General features: G+C 36.2%; 1 long non-coding RNA gene across 1 annotated transcript; it reads right to left on the bottom strand.

The window, feature by feature from the left end:
- Positions 1 to 591: 591 nt before the first annotated feature.
- LOC107652133 (uncharacterized) lies at positions 592 to 6267 on the bottom strand. The gene is made up of 3 exons (XR_008917147.1): positions 6039 to 6267; positions 4035 to 4088; positions 592 to 815 (listed from the first exon to the last, which is right to left on the bottom strand). It is a non-coding gene; the product is annotated as an uncharacterized LOC107652133 (long non-coding RNA).
- Positions 6268 to 6923: the final 656 nt, after the last annotated feature.

Below are 6923 nucleotides of genomic sequence, written 5' to 3'. Positions count from 1 at the left end.
ATAGAAGATACATCATCACTGTCAGAAAGGGGACCATACTGGCTAGGACTTGTACAGATACTCAAGGACACCCCTGCCTTGAATCTCTCCTTCATTGTTATCATTGTCATTTCCTAAAATATGCTGGTGCTGGAATCCAGATTAATGCTAGCAGCATAGAACATCAAAGAGGATATTTTTTATCCCCCCGGAATTCAATGTTGTTTTCATTCTTTCTTTGGAACATTGCAACATCCTTTTTGTGCTTTTGTCACTAGGGTAATATGTTTTGATTTGTGATGTTCTCTGTCACTTACTTTCTCACAGCCCTTTGTCTCTCTAAAGATATATTTACATACACATTATTTAATGTCTATTATTACTATCGTGAATATTAACAGATTATCTTCCCACAATGGCATCTCCAGTCATACATACTGATGTTCCTGCTCTTATGGCTGATTTTGTAAACTACAAACTTAAATAGTACAGAGGACATCTACGGAGTCGCAATAGGGGACAGTTTAGAACTGTCGGGGGACAGCTTAGAGATGTTGGAGAAACAGCTATGGAGTCGCCAGAAAGAAAGACGGGAACATTATCAAAGAGGAAAAATGAACATTTATTGAAAGCAGCACATCAGATTTCAAGCTCTTCTCGAGAGACCCAATCTATCCTCCCCAGAATGTGAACAGGGGAGTTAACCTGTTGGATTTCTTGGAACTATTTATGCAGCCTTGAACTGAGATTTCTCTGTTTTGCCGTACTCAGCAGGAATAGTATGTCACAAACACCTGGGAAGAGGAACTCTATTCCATGAAGTCATGAAAGGTTCACTGCAAAACAGAAAGGTTATGGTAACCTAATGGGTCCAGTTGAGAGCTTCTTTGCAGGTATACCCTCAATGGACACTCTATATTAGGCCATGTGCTCTACTGGAGATCACTATGAAGTCTTCTGTCAGGACTTCATAGTTGACTTAACAGGGTGTTTCAACTAGCCACATCCTTAGACTCTGCCTGGAATTATTTTAATCGTGTTGCAAATGAGATTTTTGAATGTGAGATCAACTGGGTTCATCTAGCAAGGTTTTTCTTTATTGGTACTACATTTATTGTATGCTGTGTTAACCATTGAATGGAACCACAGATTCATCTAGTAAAGATCTGGATGGTGATTTATATAGAGATTAAGTGAAAGGACTAGATCTGCCAGGATGGTGGATGGAGCAGACTTATAATCTTGGAAGAAGGAAGATGTCTACAAGAACTGATTGTTGCAAGGCTGTATTGACTATGGAACTATTGTAAACCTTAAAATTTCTTTGACTTATAAATGTTGGAAATTTCACCATTGGGAAATTTCATACTTGGAAAATTTCTTAGTGATAGTCTATTGGAATGTGAACCCCATTGGCATGGTAGGTTCCTCCTCCTCCCTTCTTAAGATTACTTTAGGACAGAAACCTTTTGCTGAACAATGGAAAGGGCTTTGACCTGTGCTTAAGCACAGAACAGGAATTTCTTTGAGTCATGATTGATTTTAGAATTGATACAATAGAGATACTTGGAATGACAGAACCAGGTCTTGGAAAATAAAATTTCCACCCTACTCAGTCCTAACAGGATTTAGGAAGGGCTGCAGCATAGATCAAAATTTAATTATTCCAATCTCTACCCTACTCAGGGTAACAGGATTTAGGAAGGGCTGTAGCAAAAGATCAAGATTTAATTATTTGAGAATATGACCTCCAACAGACATGTGCAAAGCCACAGACCCCTGGGCGGTGCTGGGTTAAGCTAGAGCCACCATTGGCACAGGGAAAATGATGGACAGTGATTGGTAGATGTGAGAACTGAGGGGAGGGAACTTGGATGGTTTCCTTAAAGATAGAGGGGTCTGAGGACTGGAGGGGAGTTGGAGAGTTTTGGCTCTGAGTGGTTGGAGAGGTGCTCTGAGAAGCTTGCTCTGAAGGAAGCTGGAGGTGGAGGCCCCAGAGACTGTTTCTCCATTTTGGTCACGTGAGTAATAGGGACTGATCTCCTTTCTTTGCCCCAGCTATCTAAGGGCTTGGGCCTTTTGGCCCAGCCTAAACAGAAGGGGTATTTAAGCCCTATTCCCTTCTCTCCCCTTTCTCTCTCTCTCTCTCTCTCTATCTCTAATTCTTTTCTTCCTCCTGTTTGTAATTAAACTCTATAAAAGGCTGACGGCTGACTTGAGTTTTCATTTAGGAATTACATAGCTGAATTCCTTGGCGACCTTAAATTAATATATATCAGTCTTTTAAAGTGATTTCCTTGTCACACTATATACTGTTATTGAAACTTACTAATGTATAATTAATATCCTATGTATTAGCCTAAGTGTGCCTGTTGACATTATTGTGTCAAATGTTGCATCATTTTAAAATTATGAATGATGTTGTAGAAAATTGGTAGCAGTTTTCTTTGGATTAGAGGATGGATAATGTTGGGAAGATAGACTTGATTGGGATTTTAGTGAGAGTAATAAGTTTAAAATAATCAATATTGTGATTCTAAATTGATTACTATAATTACATCATGATCTTAATTACCATCAGTAGAATTTGTGTCTTTTTTAAGGATCTCTAACTAAAGTTTAAAACTGCTTCTAAGGGGATTTTCAACTCCTCCTTTGTTGGTTATGAAGTCTGCACTTCCCTTTATCTTAAGATGCCGACCATCTGAGTTTCATGTCTAGATATGGTGCAAAAATCTACACCCTTCCCTTTATGGAAATGACCATAGGTAACATCCTTCCCCTCCCCCCTCCCAGAGCAGATGAGTCTAATGATAATGATCATCACTATTTCTCCACATAAAGGTATTGCCTTTTGATTTAGCCTTTAGACTAATATGCACTTTCCAAAATGAACTAACCAATCAGGTTTGTTGGGTAACTATTTCCTAAGAAGGTCTATAGGATGTTATATCTTGTGATATAAATCCAGAACTTTATTTGGAAATATCCATTTTGTTACTATACTTGTATATAAACCAGGTCTCTACCTCCTTGTATTGTCTCTTGCTGGGATCCAACTATGTAATATGTGTGAGAGACCATTTTTATTGGAGGACTTGGCCCTCTTCCATTAAAATCTAACTTTCTACTTTGACTTGGAGAAGGTGACTTTATTCATCTAAATCATCTAGATCAGTGTTGGTTGGTGGATTTCTATTTCTCAACAGTTCTTAGTAAATCCATACTTCGAGCCAGTCCTCATTATTCCATGGTAGGTTGGGTGAATAATGTTGACCCTGGGACTTGTATTTATAATACTAGTTTGGGATTAGACACTGAAACTTTGACATTTTCACTGTAGTCTCCAGTTTGTTGCCTGATTATATTTGAATATGATTTTCAAATCTGTCCCAGAGAAAAGGAGGAAGTCACCTTTTGATTCATCCAGTTTCCACCATAACAGTGGGGAGATTTTCCTGTAGCCAGTACCAAGGGATCCATCAAAAATATTCTGAAGAAATGCTAAGATTGGAAACTCATGGATGATGCATTCATAAAATACACTGGAAAAGGGTGCATTCAAATAAACATTCATTATTGTCTAGCAAAATTTTTCACTTCATTCTTTAATTTTTGACATTCTTTCATTAAAGGAATAGTGAGAAAAAATGTTTTACATGATTGCATGTGTAAAATCTTTATGAGTTTACCATCTCAGCAAGGGGTGGGAAAAGAGAAGGAGAGAGTCAAAGACTCAAAATATTTTAAAATATATTAAAGTAGTGGAAAGTTTTTTACATGTAATTGGGTAGAAAATTAATTTTAAAAAGCATATATAAGCCTTCTCTTACTGTCTTCTTGTCAATCAATGACCTAGTATGTTTTTTCCATTATCCTGTGGGCAAAATCCTCTACTAGAGCAATGAAGAAGACATAGTATGGAAAGAGTGCTAGAATTAAGATAAGGAAGTCAAGTCTGCTGCTCATTAGCTGGGACATTTAAGTGGCAGAGTACATAGGATCTTGGCTGTGGAGTCAGGAAACCATCTTGTATTCAAATCTCAGACACTTACTAGCTGTGTTATCCTGGTCAAGTCATTTAGCCCTGTTTCCTTTGGTCTTGTCATCTGTAAAATGAGTTAGAGCAGAAATTGGAAAACTACTTAGCATCTTTGCCAAGAAAACACAAAATGGGATCAAAAAAATTAAAAGAGAATTGAACAACGAATATGGACCTGGCTATTTAAGTTCTTTTAGCCTCATTTCAATTTATCGCTAAAACAGAGATAATCAGCACCTATCTCACAGTTTTGTTGGAAAATTCAAATGAGAACACTCATGTAAAGGGCTTTGTAACCTTTTAAAACAATATAAAACACTCTTCTTTTCCTTTCTTTCATTAAAAAAATGAAAAGATATCTAAGAAGACCTACATGAATTTATTTAGCATGAAATGAATAGAACCAAGCAAAGAAATATTCAACAATTATATTGAAAACATTGAAAAATTAAAAGGTTTAGGAACTCTGATGATCATCAATTTTTCTAGAAATCTCACAAACAATTCATATATAAAGTCTGCTCTTCTGAGGAGAGAAAACAGACATTAGAACAGAGTTATTCAGTTCTGCTATCTGAACTCATATTCTTTTATACTAGTTATTTCTTTTCCCACAAAAATCAAACCAAGAAACAATAAACTATAAAAAAGAAAACACTCATCAGCTTTTTACCCATAGCTTCAACTTATTTCAACCATGTCCTGCTCCTATATTCATTCTTCATAAGTTACCCTTGCTCTATAAACACATTTCAGATATTTTGGAAGGTGAATTCCCTGTACAACTACAGTATTATCTCTATATAATTTCTCTTTTTATTTCAATATCCATGGAATTTTTTCACATTGTGTTTATCCTAATCAAATAAATGGATGCACAGTCTGTTCCTTCCAGTTCAAAAAGGATGAATAGAAATCTATTTTATCTTCAAAAATTGCCGTAACCATTGTCTTTACTAAGAAATCATTAACATATGCTGAACTAGGTTATTTCAAATGAGGAGTAATAGCAGGATTTAAAAGGTTCTCTGATTCCCGGTAGTGGAATTAAGAGAATTAGGTGAAGATCCCAAAAGGAATTAGGAAAATATCAATATCATTGGGATTAAGTTTTTGTCATAAAATTAGATTCAATTTCTTAGTTTCTGTTTTGAAAATGATACAAAATTTATAAAGCAATATTTAGCTTTGTTTGTACATATAACAAAATATTTTCTTTGACAATTCAGGATGAATAGTTGAATTTAGCCTATTTTAATTCAGACATTTTTCTCTGACTTCTTTAGTTATATTCAGTTTCCAGCCCCTTATTAAAAGTTCTATTTCGGGGGCAGCTGGGTAGCTCAGTGGATTGAGAGCCAGCCCTAGAGACGGGAGTTCCTAGGTTCAAATCTGGCCTCAGCCACTTCCTAGCTGGGTGACCCTGGGCAAGTCACTTGACCCCCATTGCCTAGCCCTTACCACTCTTCTGCCTTGGAGCCAATACACAGTATTGACTCCAAGATGGAAGGTAAGGGTTTAAAAAAAAAAAAGTTCTATTTCTTGGGTAACTATTGACTATGGAGAGAAGATGCTTTGCTCAACAATTGCAGCTATTATGAAGTGGAATGCTCGGTGTTCTAAGTTCTGAAAGAATTTTCTGTGTGCTTTCCCAAAGCTACTTCTATTTCAGCATCGAGATCAAAGTGTGGTCAGACATTTCACTTGTGGTATTGAGAGCAGAGGTGAAAAGTTCCGTGACTATATATATATATATTCAACTTTCTCAGAGCTGGTTAGATAACCCATTTGGTTTAGTATCCCACACATTTTATTTTCTATGTAGATATTATTTCTAAATTGATTACATAGATTTTTTTTCATTTAATATTAAATATATTACATAGAAATTGATTTAAAAGGAAATTATATTCATTAGTTTACATTAAAATATTATATAGAAAGTAATGTTATTCTATACAAAGTAAGCCAATATTGTTACTGTTATTACAAATTTAAGTTACTTAAATTGATTTACTTTTACCACACTCTGAGGGTCAAGTCATTTTGTCCTTAATCATCTTCACTTAAGCCATCCAGCAGTCACTTTAACTTTTAGAAGCAACTTAAGGGTTCTTCAAAACTCTAAACTGAAGGTACCTCCTAGTTTGCCTTCCCTCGCATATCTGGAAAAAAGAAATCTGGAGATGACAAGTCTTTCCAATCCAGGCATTCTTCCTGATACTGTTTTTAATGATGCTTGTTGCTAAGCGACGGGATGATGGCAGGATAGATAAAGCTGTGGTGAAATATCTGAGTTCAAATGTGACTGAAGACATTTAAAGTTTTTATGACCCCCGGCACATTCCTCATTTGCCATAGTCTTCTCAATAAGGTCAGGATAAGGCTGTATATACATCATGTTGTAAAATTTTCTGACCGTATGATAATACATGATAAACACAGTCTACAAGTCATAAAGAAAGAAGGATAGGTATACTGTGGGGGGAAGTGAGGCGAGTTGCACAACAAAGCCAGACTCCTGTTTTGGACCAAGAGACCTCAAGTACTGAGAGAGACCTTCTGTTCTACCCCAAGGAACTAGACAAGTTTTATACCAGTACAAAATAGACCATGACAGTAGTTATAGCCATCTAAAAACAGGGGCCCTGGGAAGCAATGTTCATTGGTTAGGACCATAGGAAATTATTTTTATGGGTAAAAGGAATCATTTGACAATGACTTAATAATCACTCGATGGAAAGGGGAAGAACAGTGATGTCTGGGCTAGTGAAACAAAATACAAGAATGGGTGGTGTTGGGTACCTGCTTCTGAAACCAGGGTCAGGCATCATAACGCATAATGGATCACAAGGTCAAGACCAAATTTATTACTGAGGATGCAAGATATATAAAATTTGAA

This window comes from Monodelphis domestica, chromosome 3 (assembly GCF_027887165.1).
Source record: "Monodelphis domestica isolate mMonDom1 chromosome 3, mMonDom1.pri, whole genome shotgun sequence".
NCBI lineage: Eukaryota > Metazoa > Chordata > Mammalia > Didelphimorphia > Didelphidae > Monodelphis > Monodelphis domestica.
The sequence above is the reverse complement of the archived record's forward strand: the minus strand, read 5'-3'. Positions and strand labels throughout refer to the sequence as shown.